Raw genomic sequence first — 21309 nt, 5'->3', positions numbered from 1 at the left:
ACCCTAGCTAGTTCAGTACATATATCAGACTCCAACCTATAACACAATCATAGATCCAAGCTCAAACTCATAACATAATTTGGAAAGGGAAAGAAAAACTCATCTTTTGGATCTTGTTCGAAGGATTCTGCACGCCAAATACTCGTAACCTACAAAAATGAAAAGGGGGTGAGAGGATACCAATATAATATATTCGGGGGAAAGAAGTGAAAAACCATAAACCTTAGGGTCTGATCCCTCACGGATCACAGGAAGAGTGCCCTAGGAGGGGGGGGGGGTTAGAAACACCACACACGGAGTAAGCATAGAGGGGAATAAAAGAGGCATTGCTGATCTACAATGGAGATCACAGATCTAATAGGAGAGAAACAGAAGGAGAAGAGGAGAGAAAAAGGGATAAAATAGATCAAAGAAGAAAGTAAAGAAGAAAGGTAGAAAGAAGAAGAAGAAGAAGCATCGCATGTCTGTGGGGGTAAGGTTGCAGACTAGAGAGGGAAGAAGAAGAAGAAGAAGAAGAAGAGAGAGAGAGAGAGAGAGAGAGAGAGAGAGAGAGAGAGAGAGAGAGAGAGAGAGAAAGAGAGAGAAGTGAAAAATAAAAATAAGTAAAAAAAATAGTTTTTATATGTGGGGTTAGTGGGTCACATGTCACCACCGAAGGGCAACACGTGGCACGTTTTGGTCTGGCTATTTCAAGAGCGAAGTGGTTTAATCTCAGTCGTTCGATTTGTGTTTTTTTTAGATAGTCTAGATCATGCCACATTAGTGATCCTCGTCCATTAGCCAACGCCTCTTGGGGGCTACCACGTGCCAGTGGTGACACCATGCTGATGTCACCTCAGTGTTTTGAAATATATATATATATATATATATATATATATAAAATATACGACCACGTGTCCTCATCCCGAGCTAACACATGGCCCAGCTTCAAACCCTCCTATAGACACCCAAATTTTACTCATGCCTTTTTTAATAGGATCTCTTTATCTATTCTTTCGTCTTTCGAAAAACATATGGGGGTTGTTGCAATTTTGTACAAAAAAGGAGTCAATTTAGTGTTTCGATCATTTTTTATTTTGTTAGGACTTTTAGGATAGCATTTTATTTAGTCTCTCTAAATTCAATGTTATTTTTAACCATTCTATGTTAATAGCATTCAACTAGGTCCCTAGACAGTCCCTTAATTGTGTCCTTTTATTTTATAGTCCCTTAATTAAACCCTTTTATTTTACAATCCCTTAACTCCTTTTATTTTACACTCATTTAATTGAGTCATGTTATCCTACAAACCTTAAGTTGAGTCCTTTTTATTTTATAGCTCTTTGTTTCATAGTCTTTTTAATTAAGTCCTTTTATTTTACATTTTTTATTTTGCAATCCTTTTCTTTTTATTTTACAGCCTTTTGTTTCACAGTCTTTTTAATTAAGTCCTTTTATTTTACATTTTTTATTTCGCAATCCTTTTCTTTGAGTCAGTTTGTTTAAGATTGAGTCCTCTTTTTAAGAATAAAAATCATCCCTTTTTGCACCTGGGTCCCACAAGTTAATTAATGAAAAAAATAAAATTCTTGTATTTATTGCATCAACATACTAAAATATATATACAGAGAATACATACACAGTGAATACATCATATAGGGAATATATTATACATATGGGAAAATAAAAAAATTTAGAGGCTAAAAAATGCTCTTGCACGCGAGAATATCCCACAATATCTTTGTGGATACCTACATCCAAAATCAAAGGGGAAATCAAGCAAATAAAGGAAATTAAACTTGAATGATACATGAGAATTAATGAAAAAAAAAATTTGAAAAATTTGCAACACCCACAAAATCAATTTTATGGAAAGAATATGCGAGAATGATACCTTGATTCTTTGAATTAATTTGGGAAAAAAAAATTTCCAAGGTTTGATTTGAATAATTCTATGAATTAAATAGAGGATCTATGAGGATTAAAATGTTTCCAATGTAGTTTGAAGTCCCAACCCTATAAATAGGGAGGAGCCCTCACAAAGATAGGGAGACAAGCCAGAGTACAAAAAATACACTGTGAGAATTACCGTGATGGTGATCTGACAATATTCACATATCAAACACAGTGTGTGAATTATTGTGAAAAATTTATTACAAAGAACTCAAGAGAAAGAAAGAGAAGCATTCAAAGACCATCCACCGAATTCCAAAGGAGTTCTGACAGAGGAGCAGATCAAAACAAAGCCTAGAGGTAAGAGTTCGTGTATCAAAAGGGAACTCAAAGGTGAAGGAGTTTAAAGACTGGAGGTAAGTGGTAAAATTATTTAGGCTTTCTGTGTTCAATTCTTGCATAGGATGTGTTGCATATAGGATTCAATCCATTGACCTGATTCAATGATCCATTCCAAATCGGATCCAATTCACGGATCTAATCCACCTTGACCCCTTGACTAACCTAAAAAAAACCTATTGACTATCTTGAAATAGGCCCATTGAATAACTTGAACTAGACCCGTTGATTGACACGTACCCAACCTAGTAAGTTATCCAGAGGTCTAAGACCCAAGTCCACTTGGACCTGGGTCCTTGGACCCAGCCTCCCATTATAAATAAACAAAAAAAAGGGCCTCCGACCCCTTTCCTTTTAAAAAACCCTGGTCTATTTTCTCAACTAACCTAAAAACCCCTTGGTTTAAATTTTAAACAAAAAAACTCGGTCCCTTTTCTTTAACAAAACCTTTGGGCTCATTTCTAAAAAAGTAGACTCAAGCCCTACCTAAAAAAAGGGGGACCCAGGCCCACTTCCGAAATAACCCCAAGACTCCTGGGCTTGTTTAAAAAAAATATATCATTGGGCTCAGGCCTAGACTTTTAAAAATCAAGCCTAATTATTTAATAACTTAGCCCCAATTTTTAAAATGGGCCAAGGGCTCAAATTTCAAAACCAAACCAGGCCTAATCATTTTGTAACTCAGCCTAAATTTTCAAAACAGACTCAAGGCCCACATTTTAAAACCAAAGCACGCCCAATTATTCTGAAATACAACCTCAATTTCCAAAACAAGTCGAAGACCCACATTTCAAAACCAAATCGACTTAATGAGTAAGTTACACAGTGATTCAACCCAAACCCACAAGGTGAGTTGATTCATTGTGATTCAACTTAGTCTCACTGGGTTCATTGAGTCAACTCTCCCGATCATCCCCAAATGCAAACCCAAACAACCAAAGCATGATAAATCAAGGAAAACAATAGGGTAGGGAAACTTATCTAAGTGACAGAAAAACCCTTCATTTCGGTGTTTTCCTTATCGGTTTCATACTTGCAAGAAATCAAAATTCATTAGATGTGAGAAAAGAAATCGCAAAATATAAGAAAAGGAAGAGGTAGAGAGAGAGAGAGAGAGAGAGAGAGAGAGAGAGAGAGAGAGAGAGAGAGAGAGAGAGAACATGTGAATCTAAAAGGGAAAATAGATGGGGGAGAAAGAGAAAGATCACAAATCTGAGAGAGGGAATAGAAGAGAGGACTCATAACAAGAAGAAGAAGAAGGAGGAGGAGAAGACAAGGGGAAAAGATTGCAGGTCTATAAATGGAGGTTCAGGCTTGTGAGGAATGAAATGAGAGAGAGGAGAGGGTTTGGCGATAAAAGAGAGAGAGGAGAGGAAAAATGAGAAAAAAAAAAAAAAGGCTTTTATATGTGAAAGTAATGTGCCACATGTCATCATCGCATGGTGACACGTCGTGAAATAAGAACCAAGTATCTATGGGCGACGTGGCCCATCTAGGACTGTCTGATTTGTGTTTTCTTTGGACGGTCTAGGTCGTACCACGTTAGCAATCCTGGTTAATTAATCAGATCCACCCAGCAAGTGACACGTGCTGACATCACCCCACTTTCCAAAAAAATTATATGTGTGTGTGTGTGTGTGGTCAGCTGTCCTTATCTTGAGCTGACATGTGCCTTCTAAACCAATTGACTTGGTTCAGATCGATTTGATATATATTTTATTTATTTATATTATTTATTAAATTTTAAAATTAATAAAAATGGTAGGAAAAACACAAAAAATTAGAAACAAAAAATAGGAAAACGTTCAAAAAATATATATTTTGAGTCATTTTGACTAAAAAAAAAAAAAATGAAGAAACCTCTTTGAAAAATCCCAGAAATTTTGAAAAAATGTCAAAAGTACTCTAAAAAATTTCTACAAAATTTTGAAAAATTTGGGAATATTTTTAAAAGATATTTTCTTGATTTTAAGGAGGTTGTGTCCCTATGATTTTAAAAATGCAACGAGATATTTTTAGACCACACTTGTATTGGTTCTGGGGAGAGGGGAGTTTTCTAACAAGATCCCCTCTTTTGGAAAACTTATTAGACATTCTTAAGTCACACCTGAATTTTCTAATTTTTTGTCACATTTATCCATTTATTTGTTTTCTTTAATTTTTAAAATGAGTAAATTAAAGGTTATTAAATTCAATTTAGGGATAATTCTTAATTAATTAGGTATTGTTCGTAGAACGGGTAGTGGGTGTGAATACCTTCCTCTCGCATAACCGAATTTCTAATGTATTCGTAGACCAAGACTATTGGTTCATTAGCCTAGGTTTAGTCTAGAGACATATTAAATAAGTAGTAATTAAGTATTCTAATTGCATGAAGGAAAAATAAGTTAGTGGCAACTCCAAATTTCAAAATTTTCAAAAATCATATATTTTATTCCCTCGCCTCCCGGGACTCCTTCCGGGACATCATAATAGCTTGGGACTCCACTGGGGACATTAGAGAGTCAAGCCATTACTTCATTATGAATTATCCCAATTGTGATTTTCATAAAACTTTTAATTACTCCATCTTATTGTGTGAATATTGTTTATATAATTGTGAATATTAGATTGTATATATGTTTGAGCAAGCATGTGTAAGGATGAATGATATATGGGATTTGTGGGAATAGGCTAAGTATATGAACACACACACACTTTCATGGGCCTTCTGCCCAGGCTTCACCCTTTAAGGATAGAAACGAGCAAGGTACCGTTAGCTCTCATGAGATAAGGTCTTTGGGGGCGCGTGAACCACTCCGCTTAGTTTGAACTTTGTCCATGCCCATTGGGTGAGGATAGGGGACATGCTAGGAGCCTATTGTCATTAGGGAATAGAGATTAATCACACATACTTGTCCATAGGTCTCCCTCCCTTAAGATAGAGTCTCATTTAAAAAAAAAAAAAACCTCAAGTAAGTCATCTACCTAGGGTTGGGACAGAATCTTCATCCTTCTTCATGACTAATATAAACTCATGCTATAATTGAGTGTATGTCTTAATCATTCATCTCATATTCATTTGCATACACGTTAAGCCCATCACTACGTTGCCAAAATTCTAATATAGCCCGAGATTACTTCATGGTAGCTCCAATGGTGGTCCACAATGAGAAAGAGTCTGAAGTCCAATCGTATTTTGAAGCCTAGCAGAATTGTTATGAAATAGTTTGAATCAAAGTTCAAATGTGGTACTGCCAGCCCGCGTTAAGTTAGACACTAGAACCTATGAGTTGAGGCGTAATCCCAAGAGGGGGTGAATTGGATATTTAAGAAAGTTAAGCTAACAACTAAACATTTAAACAAGTAACTTAATATGCAAAGGCTATTAATAATCACAATAAGTATGTATGAATGCAAATATGAAGAAATAAAAGAGTTAGGGGAAGAGAGAATAAAATCGTGTTTTTACAAGGTTCGACTATCCTTGCCTACGTCCTTGCCTCAAGTAACCCACTTGAGGATTCCACTAAACACTCCTTCAGTAGGCAGAAAAACCTCTATCCTTCAGTAGGCGAAGATGCCTATCTCATTCAGTAGGCAGAGATGCCTTTACAATCCCTCATTCACTAGGCAGAGATGCCTCTCTCCTTCAATAGGCATAGATGCCTCTCTCCTTCACTTAAGCGGAGATTCCTTTACAATCCCTCCTTCACTAGGTGGAGATGCCTCTCTCATTCAATAGGCAAAGATGCCTTTATGATGTAGAATTAATAAAGATTAATGTACAATGAAAGCTCCTAAATTGAGGGGATAAGTACAATGAAAAATACCACACCAATACACTCTCAAATGATTATGAACGAAGCTTATCGCGACGTCCCCAGGGGGGAAAGGTGCCTCGAGGTGGGCGAAATAAAAAGGTGGTTTTAATTTTCATGAGAAATGGAAGGTGGAGTCATCACTAACCTTTTGGAGTATGGTTATAACACTTGATTACTACCCAATTAAGGGTAGAATCGGTCTGCGTTACCAAAGCAAGGATCGGGAGTTTGGTTATGTGAGGGGAAGGTCCTCGCACCCCCTACACACCCGTTCTACAAACGGTACCTAATTAATTAGAAAATTATCCCAAATTAAATTTGAAAAGCCTTTTATATTACTCCTTTGGAAAATTTGTGAACCATCACTGAACCACACGAGATTTTATATTTTCTAGTATATTAAGTAATAATTCCATCAAAAGTAGGGACATGAAGCTTAAAAAGCTCATACCCTTTCTTTAAAATCATAGGGAAGAAAATCGAGAAAGTACTTTACTAAAAATAGCTTTCGAAATATGTTCAAAAATTTTATAGAATTTTTTCAAAATAGCAAATAGTATTTTTCCAAATTTTTTTGGGAGATTTTTGGACTCATTTGAGATATAAAGATTGGAAAACAATTTTCTAGATCTTAAAAATATTTTATTTTCTAATATTTATCTAATTTTTTGAATCTTTTGTGATTTTCCACCTTTTTTCAAAATTTTAAATAATTAAATAATATGTTACAAAAAATAACTTAAGGGAAATAATGACAATTAAGTCAATTTTTTTTTAAAAAAAAATCTTCATATAATTTTTCTAAATTTTCTGTGATTTTCTTGAGTTTTTTTTTTTCCTAAATTTAAAGTCAAATAAGTAATATAATACAGAAAATAAATAACAAAAATAAGAAAACCGGTTTAAAACCGGTTATGGGAGAACGACCGATTCAATAGGGAACCGGTTCAGGTCAGAAGCTTGGCCATATGTTTCTTCTTGGGTGGACAGTCCAAAATGAACCTGATCGAGCACGTGGCCCAATCATGTCTATTGTGTGGATGCACAAATTGGATGACTATGGGGGAGCCACGCACCGTGGAAAGATGTGGAGGTAGGGCGTGCCACGTGTCGGTATCCGAATGGGTGAGCACACATGAATGGGATTGGCAATGTGGCTTAATCATAGACGTCTTTGGAAAACTGGGATCCAACGGTGGGGGTTAGGCGTGTCTGGATTTCTGACATGGCAAGATCTTAACTATGTGGAGAGGTTTAGATCGAGTGGTGGGGAATGGGCACCTTGGATGGATGACATGGCTTTGATATGTGTGTTAATTTAAGTGTAATCCCAAGAGGGGGGTGAATTGGGTATTTTTAAAATCTTTCAGATTAATTACCACTTAATCCCGATTTTTATGTTTAACAAGTTAAATGTAGGAGTTTGAGGCTGATATAAATTTATTTTATCAATGAATTCTTTTTACCCAATTAAGTGCATGTGAGGTTATTCAAACATACACACATGAAATATAAGTAATGAAATGCAGTGTGGAAAATAAACGGATAAGGGAAGAGAGAAGGCAAACACGATTTTACGAGGTTCAGCCAACCCGACCTACGTCCTCTCCTTGAGCAACCCACTCAAGGATTCCACTATATCTCTGCTCCTTTAACTAGGACGGAGCTTCCCTTACATCCGCTGCTTACAAGAGGCACAACTTCCTTTTCACCCTCTTCACAATCCAAACTGTGATTACAATATAATTTGCAATATGCAAAACAACTCAACATTCGCTTCTAACAAGCTAGTGAGTACAATTGAAACCTATCACATATACATATGATGAAACTTGAAGCTCAGTATGTATGAAATGATACAATCGTTATATGAATGAAATACTTCAACCAATTTCCTTCTTTTTTTTTCTTTTTTTTTGAAAATCTCCCAAGTAATGATATAAGTAAAAGCTTTTGAGAAAATTAGGGTTCTAGTTCACTTTGGGAAAATGCACGAATATCAAATGTAAACTTATCAAAAGCTTTGTCTTGAATATTATATCAATCAAAATAAAAAAGCTTTCTTTCAAATATTCAATCACAAAATGATCTTTGTAATATGCAAATATATATATACACACACACAGTATGATTTCCAAATATCAAAAGTTGAATATAATGTTTTCTAGAAAATATCCCTTAATAAATATATAGTTATGAACACTAAGGATATTTAGTCAAGTGGTTTTAAGATATGTAAAATATAGAGCCTTTTAACTGAATACACACTTGAATCAAAACCGTTTAACCAATGATGAAAACTTTTCTTAAGTAGTGATCTTATCTAAATAATCTATAAGTTTGCACACTTAAGATCAATCACTTAGCTAATCTTCAATAATGATTTTGAGATGAAAAGTTCTTTGAAAAATATATATCACCGAGCAAATCAATTTAGATGAAAAACTCTATGAGAATAAATATTAATGTGCAGATCGATTTACCAAACCTCAATACCAAAAGGAGTGCACAATGATTGCTAGATTGTCTTTTGAAAATTGAAATAGCCTTAGCTCATATTTGATGTAAGAACTTTGAAATCCCAGGCAAAAGTTTCAGCTGTGTGTTCAAAGTTGTGCTAAATGTGCAATCTCTTCAATCGTATGTCAAAGGTTTGTTCTCTTCTCTTCTCATTAGGGCACAAGGGTTTAATGTTGATTATATAGGTACCTTGCCCTTAGAATGAATCTTAACCATTGGATCAAACATTGACTCGCATGTTCTCTCATTAAAAATTAAATTTTTAAACTTTCCCGCTGGTTCAGACGATTGAGGGTTAAAGCTCATATGACTGAAGTTCCTTAGATCTTCGAAAAATTAACCTGAACACAGGGTCAGACGACTAAAGTTAGGGTTCAGTCTTCTGAAGTGTCGGGTTCAGAAGATTGAAGTCTGAGTTCAGTCTCTTGAGGTGCTTTTTCTAGGTTCTGTGTTTCACCATAAATTCTTCAGACGACTGAACTTAATCTTCAGTCTTCTGAAGAAATTCTTCAAATGACTGAACTTAACTTCGGTCTTCTTAAGTTCAATCTTTAGACGACTGAATGTGGAGTTCAGTCTTTTGAATTGACCAATTCTTAGATTTTTTCCTTTTAATTTGAAAAATCTGTTTTACTCTCTTTCTTTGCTCTTTTATAAAACATTTTCTGGGGTTTTAAAAATATCTATAAGTCCATGAATATCCCCTAATGATGTTCATGAGATGCATGAGTCCTAAGGTCAGTTTAGGGTATAATTTAAGCCTCAAATTAAATCATATGAAAGATGTAAGTACATTCAGTTCTAAATACCCATTCCCATGATGATCTTGAACTTGCCGCTTGCATCTTCATTCTTCAACTCTTTTAATTCCATGGATTGTGCCAAGTCATGTATGCTTTAATCTTTATGGCTTCCATGACTTGTTATATTTCTGTGCATGCTAAATATTGTTCCTGTTCACAATCTCAATGCACAGATCAAATATCAAGTGATTTGTCATTATCAAAACTGGATTTGACTCATAGAGTCAACAATCTCTCCCTTTTTAATGATGACAAATACACGAATAAAAATATAAAATGGGTTACGCCTAGCAAGGCTCCCCCTCAAATAATGCATCAAATATTCATGTCAAATAAAATATGCTCATGCTCATACACAATTAGTTTTGCCAAACCATTTTTGCCCATTTTTGTTTGCTATAGCCTGATTCTTTTCCTATAACCTGATTTTTCTCCCCCATTACACAACTAGTGTTGCCAACAATTTTTGCTACTCTTTTCACCCTTTACACAATTAGTTTTGCCAGCATTTTTCGCTCCTGATTTTTCTCTTCCTTTTGACATCAACAAAAAGATGTATAATAATATATAAGTGGACATAACCTTATGTTCTTCTCCCCTTTGAAATCTTAAAGTTTTAAACTTGTTCAACCATTTGATTTTAAAAATTATATTATGAAGTGTGTCTCCCTGTGTTACTTCAATTTACTTCTCCCCCTTGCAAATGCATAAAGTTGTGTTGTTGAATGTAAATTGCATTGTGAACATACACAATGTTGCAAATTTCAAAGATTATGTGAGGATTAACATGTGGAAGTTAATATGCTCTTATCATGATACCAAATGTTAACTAATGTGATGCCGAATGAGAACAGATGGGCGGAATTTGTAATTTTTAACCAATTGTGAATATTAAGTGACGTTGCTCCCCTTGAATTATGTCATCTAACATAATACTTGGCAACTATATTTATTTTAGCTCAGAAAAACTCTCCCCTGTTTTATTTATTTAAGCTCATACACATTGTAGATTATGCAATTAAAAAAGTATCTCTCCCCCTCTAGTTCTCATTAAAAATTTACTTTAGTATATATCTCTCACCTTTTGGATCCTCAAAACAAATTGTGCTATAGGTATTTTCTTTAAGTACATTCGAGAAAGAATTATAACCAGAAATACTAACCATACAGATCCTAATTATATCAATGCATTTCAAAACAAGATTATATGGTTAACTCAAGGAATTGGTGGCATAGCAATATATTTTTCATTTTTGAATATTCAATAGAATCATGATAATTGAGTGCATGCCACAGAAAGTTCACTGCATATTTAAGCAAAAGAAATAGTGGTAAGCATAATGAGATAGGAAATCATTTCGAGATGCCCCCCTATGAATTTTAATACTTGCGTAGACGAAATAAAATGCTTATACTTATCAAAGATTAATGTCACTACTAGTTCAAACTTATCACAGATTAATGTCACTACTAGTTCAAAGCCATATAAGCAGTCATTGTAAAATATTTTAGACTAACTATAGTGATACTATGATGCACATGAGTTCTTTATGCTTCTTCTCTAGGAATGGAGCTTAGCTCCCCTAAATATTTTCAAGCATGCAACAAATTTAGTTCAGTATAGTTTAAAAAAATCATTTGGTTAACATGTTGTATCAAATATGCACACAAGAATTTACACATACCATTCATGATTTGATACTAGATGTAAATACAAAATATGATACTAAATGGGATTATGCTTATGTTTCAAAACCATAGTATTTTCAAGTTAATTTGCTCCCCTTCAGTTATACACTTATAATATTCTTATGTCCTTTCCTTGTAATCATTCTTCACCAGTTTAGCCGAGTGTTCTAAGATTTTGAATGATTTATTCTTGACTTTACCTGCTTTGGCTTAGAGGACCAAAAGATCATAAACAATTTTACTTCAAGGTCACTAGCCTATATTGCTTCTTTTCTTATGGATCTCAATGCATAGGTTTCCTAGTCATTTGCATTATCATATACATTGAAACCTATCACATATAACTTAGCCATTTGACATGTCCAAAATCTTCTAATAGATTTGACTTGAAGTTTGAAAGCTTGCGAAATGAAATTTTGCAAAAACTCTTAACAATTTAATTATCATTAAGTTTAGAAGAATATTCATTATGAGTGGAAAATATTCAAAATATTTCGTGAAAGCAAATATATCCAACTACTTAGGCAAAGAGCAATTTGGGAGAATATTAATTTTTGAATACTGCTCTTTGGGTATTTCTGATTATCCCACCATTGGATGGTATCTCACAGGTAAGACCTCAATTTTAAGTAAGGGATCAAGCCAAAGATAGATGAATCTTTACCGGATATGATCATGGTATGGTAAATATTTCTTGTGGAGAAAATGACTTAATTATAAATCAAAATTAGGGAATTTTAAATTTTAAGTACAAAGGGAATATTTATTAAAAATGTCTTTGTACACAATTAAATCCCTTAGAGAATTTCACTGATTTAATTATAACGTGATATCTTTTAATAAGCACTTGAAAGATATAGAGTTTATGATTTATTAGTGCTTGTGGCTAGAATGATGGCTGATTTAACTATTTGAGGTTCCAAGCATGAGTTTAGGATTAGATGATTTTTAATGTATGATTTTATTCCTAAGGCTCAGTCTTATGCAATGGACATAATTTGCTTAACTCGGGATTTTAATATTTAAGCATGTGTTAAACAATAAGAATTATTCGTTAAACAACAATGCTTTAATTCATTTGGAAGTGGATTTATTCTTCAATGTTATGATTTATGTTACTCATTGCAAGAATATTAGGTTCTTGATATTTTTACAGTTAATCTTTCAACCTTCACTTTGAATACATCAAGATTTGCATGCTATTTAATATTTTAACATTTTACCCAATTATTACGATATAAAAGCATTAGGTAGTTAGATTGGATATATTGCTTAAAGGAATCATATTAACTTAACTTTCTCATAGGATTCTTAGTATAATAATAGTGTAGTACATACACATACTAAGATTTACATTTTAAGCATATACTATTCCCAAGCCTATTAGTCATCACGGCCCCCTTTTGTTTATGTGGCTAATTTCACTAAATTCTCAATCCTAAAGTCTAAAGAGGAGTTTTTGGGGTTTGTTTGGTACTCATTTTTCTTCGACTCGCCAAACCTGTTTGAGCTTCATACCTTTCCTTTTAAATGGACAATCAAATTTAATGTGTCCTTTATTTTTACATAATATGCAGGTGGTGTGAGCATATGGACTGGAGGGGGTGCTAGCATAGAATTTTGATGCTTTAACAAAACACCCCATGTATAGGTTCTTTCTTCTCCTATTTTCAATTCCATTGTAACCTATACCTTCTTCGTCTAATGTCATCTTTTGAGAACCTAAGAGCTCGTCAAAATTTTCTTTTCCCTTAGTAAATGTGTGGATGATCTTAACTTGATCCTCTATCTTTCTGTCTAGGTCTTGAATTTTTAAATTCTTTAAGCCTTTGCAAACAGCTTGTAATTTTACCAATTCATCGGTCATTTTGTTTACTTTACGTTCAAGTTCAGAAATTTTAAGATCTTTTGCATTATCATTCGAAATCTTGGATCTTAACACTTTCAGTTTTTTTTGCCATCATATCATTCTTGTTTTCTAATTTAATGATTTTCAAATCCTTTTCTTTTTCAACACTAATTTTTGATTATAAATCTTTTAGTGATGCCTCATTCTTGGTTACTAATCTCTTAATTTCTAATTCCTTTTCAGTCTTTTCTTTTTCCCAAGAAGTATGACACTCTCGAAACTCTTCTAACTGTTTTGCTAAGTCTTTATTTTCACTTTCCAACATTATTTTCTTTTTGGACATCTTTGTTAACATTTTATAAGCCTTAGCAAATTCCTTTTGTAATTCCTCATAAGATGGCATGTTATCATTATCAGATTCATCATAATATTCACTACCAAAATTATCACAAGATGTATCATAGTCATTGCATGAATCATTTTGAGAAGTTGAATGAGTGGAGTGTCCTCTTCATCAACTAATGCAACTAGGCCACCGTTTTCTACTACCTGATCATTTGAGCATGAATCTTCCCAAGTAGTGGACTTCTTTCCTTTGGTCTCCCAAAATCTCCTATCGAGTTCTTCCCATATCTCCTTAGCACTTTGACATGACTTGATTTCATGAAAAAAACATTAGTATCTAAACCAAGCATAAGAATGTTCATAGCACTGAAAATTATTTGCACATTCTCATTCAGCTCATATTCAGATTTAGGGATTTCAACATTATCAATAATTTTCATAAGAACTAAGTTTCCTTGAGCAATTGCTCTCCAAGTCCTTAAATCCATTGATTTTATAAAAATAGTCATTTTTATTTTCCACTCAGTGAAATTTTCACCATAAAACATAGGATGTCTTGTAGAGATTTGCCCCACACCAAATGGGGGTACACCAAAATAAGCAATCGTGATCTTTTTACAAAGGAATAATTACGTTTATGTAAACCCGCTTTGATACCAAATGTTAATTTAGGTGTAATCCCAAGAGAGGGGGTGAATTGGGTATTTTAAAAATCTTTCAAATTAATTATAACTTAATCCCAATTTCTATGTTTAACAAATTAAATGAAGGAGTTTGAGGCTAATTTAAATTTATTATTTTAATGAATTCTTTTTACCCAATTAAGTGTGTGTGAGGTAATTCAAACATACACACATGAAATACAAGTAATGAAATGCACTGTGGAAAATAAAAGGATAAGGGAAGAGAGAAGGCAAACATGATTTTACAAGATTCAACCAACCTGACCTACCTCCTCGCCTTGAGCAACCCACTCAAGGATTCTACTATATCCTTGCTCCTTCAACCGGGACAGAGTGTAATAACCCCAAAAAGGGATATAGAAGATTAGTCGAGTGATTCCCAATATATATATATATATATATATATATTAATTAATTAATTAATCGAATTTATAAAAAAAAAGAAAATAAAGAAAAATAATAATAAGAAAAAAAATAATTAAATTTATTTTTATTTTATTAATAAAATATATTATTATTATTATTATTATTATTATTATTATTATTATTATTATTATTATTATTATTATTATCCTAAAGCTAGAAGCTTCAAGATATTCATTTTTTTTTTCTTTCTTTTGGTTTTCTTCTTTTCTTTCTTCTTCTTTTTCTTCTTCTTCTTTTCTTTTGCTTTTCTATCTGCACGCAAGCACTCTCTTTCTCTCTTATTCTCTCTCCCTCTCTCCTTGATTTCGTGGCAGATTTTTGCCCGATCGAAAATCGGAAGATACCGCTGGACTCCATTCTCCGCTATTGTCATTTCTACTAGAGCAGATCGGTGGTAGGAGTGACGTAAACGTATCTCCTGGGGTAAGCCAATTTTCCATTTTTCTTTAATTTCTTGCAAATTATAAGCCCGATTGACGAACGGACACCACCACGAGAATCTAGGGATGATTCTCTACAAGTTTACCGGGACAGAATTTTCATGAGGTCGTCATGGGCAAAACTCCAAATTTTGGGTATGGTGGTTATTAAGGGGTTTATTTTTAATTAATTAGGATTAATTTAAAAATGCTAAAATGTTGAGCATGTGAAGTTGAAGTAGGATTTCTGGAATTTAGGACTTGGGTGAGCGCCGCGGGTGTAATTTTGGGACCTACAGGCAAAATTCAGAAAATTAAGTGGGGGTGTTAAATATTGATTTAAATGTTAATTTGGAGTACATGGGGCCAAGGAAGTAGGCTTTGGGGTTCTAGCGAGACTCTCAGTAAGCTTGGTAAGGGGAATAAATTATAGCAGTGTTTTTAGAATTACTATTTGAGTTAATATGTGAAAACGAGCATATGATATTTTGTCTGAAAAATTATTATGATATAAATATAGGATAAATTGTGTGGCATTTGAATAATTTTAAATTGTGATATTTTGGAGTGTGAAATATAACAATGAGTAATTTTTGAGAAAATATTGAAATGAGAATTATTGATGTGATTAGTGAAAAATAATGAAATATGGTATTTATATGTGAGTAGAAATGTTTTGCTTGAAAGATGAGATTTAGTGAATTTCTGATATTGGAAAAAAATGAAATGTGGTATTTATTTGTGAGTGGAAATTATTTGCATGAGAAATGAGTTTGTACAAGTTATTGACAAGAGTATTTTAGGAAAATGTGAAAAATATGTGAAGTATGATATATGTTATTACGAGATGATGAAATGTGCATAGAAAATGATGAGAATATTTATATTGAATTGAATTGTAATATACTAGAATATGATTGATGAAATGCCAATACAGCATAATGATTGCGGGTATGTGGTAGTAAACCCTGTTGGATGGTTAAAAATATTGGGCACGGTACTGTTGCTAGTGGTGTTAGTGCAACCACACGGACTCTTGGAGCATGTGGCATGATAGTCGACTGTGCCATTTTGTAGGGTTGTTGGGCCCCCTAAGTCTGGATCAGAGCTATAGGTTGGTCAGTCGTACTACAAACGCGATATGTGATATGATATTTGATCTAACTGGATCAGCCAACCGTGGTTAGATCCAGCCTTCGGGCTGCACAACCTTGACCATGGGGGGAACCATGGCGTAGATAGAAAGATCCTTAGGGTGGCCATGAGTTACTGACGCGATGTTGGTATTTTATACCAAGGATACTCATGAGCCGGAAAGTGAAATGAAAATGGAAAGTGAAAGAATGATAAAACTGGCTAAAATGGGAGGTGATGGAGTAGGACATTCCAGTATGGGTGGTGCAAACCTTGACGCGGTATTGCGTAGCGTCACTCAGCAAATGATGGCTAAGATGGCTAGGAGTTCGGGGGAGAGGAGCTGCACGATTGAGTAGTTCACGCGTATGCGACCCCCATTTTTGCCAGAGGAGCAGATCCACTGGTAGTAGAGAACTGGGTTCAGGACATAGAGGACATACTGGCAATCCTCTCATGTACAAACAAGCAGAGGGTGTTATTTGCTACATTTAAATTGACCGGGGAGGCAAAGCGCTAGTGAAGGTCAGTAAGAGTACTGGAGGAGTAGTGACCGGATCCTATAGCGATGACATTGAGTCGCTTTAGGGAGATTTTCTTCAAGCAGTACTTTCCCGCTATGGTTAGGAGTGTGAAGGCATCAGAGTTTCTATATCTGACACAGGGGTCTATGACGATGCAGCAGTATGTAGTGAGGTTTGTTGAGCTATCTCGGTTTGCCTTGTATATGGTGCCAGATGAGGAGAGGAAGGAAAAGAAGTTTGAGGAGGGCCTGAGACATAACCTGTATGTGCAGGTGGTAGGTTTCCAAGCTCAGACCTTCTCGGAGATAGTGGACAGGGCTGCGGTGATTGAGAGCAGCATATAGAGAGGCGCAGCAGCCCAGAGCCAGAGGAAGAGGCCCGGGCCTTCTGATTTTCAGGCAGGGCCCAGTCGAGGGCCATGGAAGAGATATGATAGTAGAGGGGGACGACGACAGGGAGGAGGAGATCGAGTAGTACAGGGTAAACAGATGCCCCCTCCTTGTCCCATATGTTTGAGGAGGCACCCAAGAGAGTGCCGAGCGAGAGAGGTTGTTTGCTATCAATGCCATTAGCTTGGGCATATTATGTGGAACTGCCAGGCATCGCCAACGATAGCAGCTGCTCCTCAACCATATAGAGGAAGCTATCAGGCACCTCAAGGTGGACAGTAGAGGAATACTGCTCCGACGCGAGTTTATGCACTGAGACCAGGAGATGCTGAGGCGGCGGGAGATGTGGTGATAGGTACGGTTTCAATACTGTCATTTAAAGCTACTATTTTGTTTGATTTTGGGGTGACTCATTCTTTTATCGCCCGGGATTATGTAAAGTTGTGTGGGTTTAAGCCTCAGCAGTTAGATGTTAGTTTGTCTATTGCTACGCCGACTGGGGTTGTAGGAATATGTAGAAAGGTACTCAAAGACTGTCCAATAGGTATTTAGGGGAGGTCTTTGCCAGCTAATCTGGTAGTTTTAGATATGCATGGGTTTGAGGTAATCTTGGGAATGGACTGGCTAGATGCCCACTATGCCAGCATTGATTGCCATCAGAGAGAGGTAGTATTTCGACCTCCAAAAGGACAGGAGTACAGATTCATGGGATCACGAGTGCACACCCCCACCTCAGTTACTATCCGCTATTCAGGCACTCGGATTGCTATTAGAAGGTTGTCAGGGATATTTAGCCTGTGTGAAGGCAATATCAGAAAGGGAGCTAAGGGTGGAGGATATCCCAGTGGAGAGGGATCTTCTTGATGTATTTTTCGAGGATTTTTCTGTGACTACCTCCTGATCGTGAGGTAGATTTTGTTATTGATTTGGTTCTGGGGACAACACTGATTTCAAAGGTGCCGTATAGAATGGCACCAACAGAGTTGAAAGAATTGAAAGAGCAGTTGCAGGAGCTATTAGATAAGGGATTTGTTCGGCCTAGTGTGTCGCCCTAGGGAGCACCGGTTTTATTTGTAAGGAAAAAGGATGGCTCGATGAGGTTGTGCATTGACTATCAAGAAATAAACAAAGTGACTATCAAGAATAAATACTCGCTCCTGTGTATCGATGATTTTTTTGATCAGTTATAGGGGACAAAGATCTTTTCGAAGATAGACTTACACTCCAGATACCATCAGGTGAAAGTCAGGGCGGAAGATGTTCCGAAGACGGCATTCAAAACACAGTATGGCCATTATAAATTTCTGGTTATGCCGTTTGGGTTGACGAATGCTCCTGTAGTGTTTATGAATTTTATGAATAAGGTCTTTCACCAGTATTTGGATCAGTTTGTGATAGTATTTATTGATGATATACTGGTGTATTCGAAGAGCCCAGAGGAGCATGAGGAGCATCTGAGTATAGTGCTGCAAGTGTTACGAGAGAAGAAGTTGTATGCGAAGCTCAATAAGTGTGAGTTCTGGCTAGAACAGGTTACCTTCCTTGGACACATCATATCCATAGGTGGTATTTCTGTTGATCCGAGTAAGATTGAGGCGGTAGTAGACTGGGTATGACCAAATAATGTGCACGAGATCAGGAGTTTCCTAGGATTGGCTGGGTACTACCGCAGGTTTGTTGAGGGCTTCTCTAGACTGTCGAGCTCGTTGACTAGATTGACTAGGAAGGGAGTGAAGTTTGAGAGGTCTGATGAATGTGAATAGAGTTTCCAAGAATTGAAGCAGCGACTCATCACTGCGCCTGTGTTGACGATTTTTTCAGGAGAAGAGGGGTTTGTAATTTACAGTGATGCGTCCCATAAAGGGCTCGGATGCATGTTGATGCAGCGAAGGAGAGTGATAGCCTAGGCCTCATGACAATTGAAAGAATATAAGAAGAACTACCCTACCCATGATCTGGAGTTGGGGGCGGTTGTTTATGCATTAAAGATTTGGAGACACTATCCTTACGGGGGTAGGTGCGAGATATTTATTGACCATAAGAGCTTAAAGTATTTCTTCACGCAGAAGCAACTGAATATGAGGCAGAGGAGATGGCTGGAGCTAATAAAGGATTACGACTGCACTATCAAATACCACCTGGGAAAGGCTAATGTGGTTGCTGATGCTTTGAGTCAGAAATCAATGGATTCATCTGTATCTGTAGTGGAGATTCAGCATCGGATTCAGATGGATCTAGAGAGGCTCGGTGTGGAGCTGGTAGAGGGTGATCACCAAGCATTATTGCTAACTTGGTTTTACAGCTGACTCTACAGGAGAGGATTAAAACAGCTCAGAGGAATGATGCAGAACTAGTAGAGCTTATGGGGAAGGTACAGGATGGTCAAGAAACAAAGTTCAGTATCTCAGATGATGAAGCCTTGTGGTTCCGTACCAGGTTATGTGTTCTTGCCGATTCTGAGATCAAGAAAGTTATTCTGGAGGAAGCGCATCGGTCCCTATATACTATACATCCAGGTAGCACTAAAATGTACAAGGATCTTCAAGAGTCCTTCTGGTGGAGCGACATGAAGAGGGAGATAGCCCAGTATGTGGATAAGTGTTTAACGTGCCAGCAAGTGAAGACTGAGCATCAGATACTGGCGGGATCATTGTAGCCACTCCACATTCCTGAGTGGAAATGGGAGCATATAGCAATGGATTTCGTCACAGGATTACCGCCGACATTGCATGGACAGGATGCTATTTGGGTAATGGTGGATCGACTGATGAAGATCGCTCACATTTTGCCGATCAGAGTTAGTTACTCCATTGACAGATTGGCTAAGTTATACATCTAGGAGATAGTTAGGCTCCATGGCGTCCCAACGTCCATAGTTTCAGATAGAGACCCATGGTTCACATCTCGTTTTTGGAAGAGTCTACAAGGGGCTATGGATTCTCACTTATTGTTCAGCACAACTTTTCATCCTCAGATAGATGGGTAGACAGAGATGACGATACAGATTCTAGAAGATATGCTGCGAGCATGTGTGCTGGACTTTGGAGGTTGTTGGATACATTATTTGCCATAGGTCGAGTTTGTATATAACAACAGCTACCAGGCCAGCATTGGGATTACACCGTATGAGGCACTGTATGGCATGAGGTATCGATCCCCGTTATACTGGGATGAGATTGGAGAGAGACAGGTATTGGGGACAGATCTGATACAGCAGACTCATGATAAAGTCAAACTCATTAGAGATAGAATCAGAACAGCGTAGAGCCGACAGAAGAGTTATGCTGATACTCATTGGTGAGAATTGGAGTTTGACGCAAAAGATCACATGTTCCTGAAGACAGCGCCAATGAAAGGAGTTATGAGGTTCGGGAGGAAGGGTAAGCTGAGCCCTAGGTATATTGGACCATTCGAAATTCTTGAAAAAGTGGGTCCAATTGCCTATCGTTTGGCATTACCACCGATCCTGTCTAGGATCCATGACGTATTCCACGTTTCTATGCTGAGGAAATACGTCCCTAACCCCTCCCATGTGATCAAATATGAAGCACTGGAGTTGGGTGATACTTTAGCTTTTGAGGAAGTGCCCATGCAGATTCTAGACTAGAAGGAACAAAAGCTGCGCACGAAGAAGATTCCATTGGTAAAAGTTTTGTGGCGCAATCATGTCGATGAGGAGGCATCCTGGGAACTAGAGGATCAGATGCACCAGAAATATCCACACTTGTTCAGTGGAGTTTAGAGCTAAGCTAGTTAGAGTAAATAGAATAATATTGTATATTTTTATTGGTATAGTGTAACGAATGATAGATAGAGTTTTTAATTTTGAAATATGAATGGCTTTGGGAGAGTTTTGGAAAAGTTGTTATCTCTCAGAATCCTCTTTATAACCACGGTATTCCTTCACCATAAGTGAGGGTAATTAATAAAATTAGAAGTATTTTCGCTAAGGATGGGAAGCAGGGGAAGAACAAATTTCGAGAACGAAATTTTTATAAGAAGGGGAGAATGTAATAACCCCAAAAAGGGATATAGAAGATTAGTGGAGTGATTTCGAATTTTAAAAAAAAAATTATAATAAGAAAAAAATAATTAAAATTTATTTTTATTTTTATTAATAAAATATATTATTATTAATATTAATAAAATATATTATTATTTTTTTTCTTTCTTTTGGTTTTCTTCTTCTTATTCTTATTCTTCTTCTTCTCTTCTTCTTTTCTGCCTGCACGCAGGCACTCTCTCTCCCTCATCTCATTCTCTCTCAATCTCTCCTTGATTTCGTGGCGGATTTTCGCCTAATCGGAAATCGGAAGATACCGCTGGACTCCATTTTCCGCTGCCGTCATTTCTATTGGAGTGGATCGGTGGTAGGAGCGGCGTAAACATATCTCCTAGGGTAAGCCAATTTACCTTTTTTTTTTTAATTTCTTGCAAATTATAAGCTCGATTGA

Source organism: Malania oleifera, chromosome 11 (assembly GCF_029873635.1).
Source record: "Malania oleifera isolate guangnan ecotype guangnan chromosome 11, ASM2987363v1, whole genome shotgun sequence".
NCBI classification, from domain to species: Eukaryota; Viridiplantae; Streptophyta; class Magnoliopsida; order Santalales; family Ximeniaceae; genus Malania; species Malania oleifera.
This window is presented reverse-complemented; position numbering follows the sequence as displayed.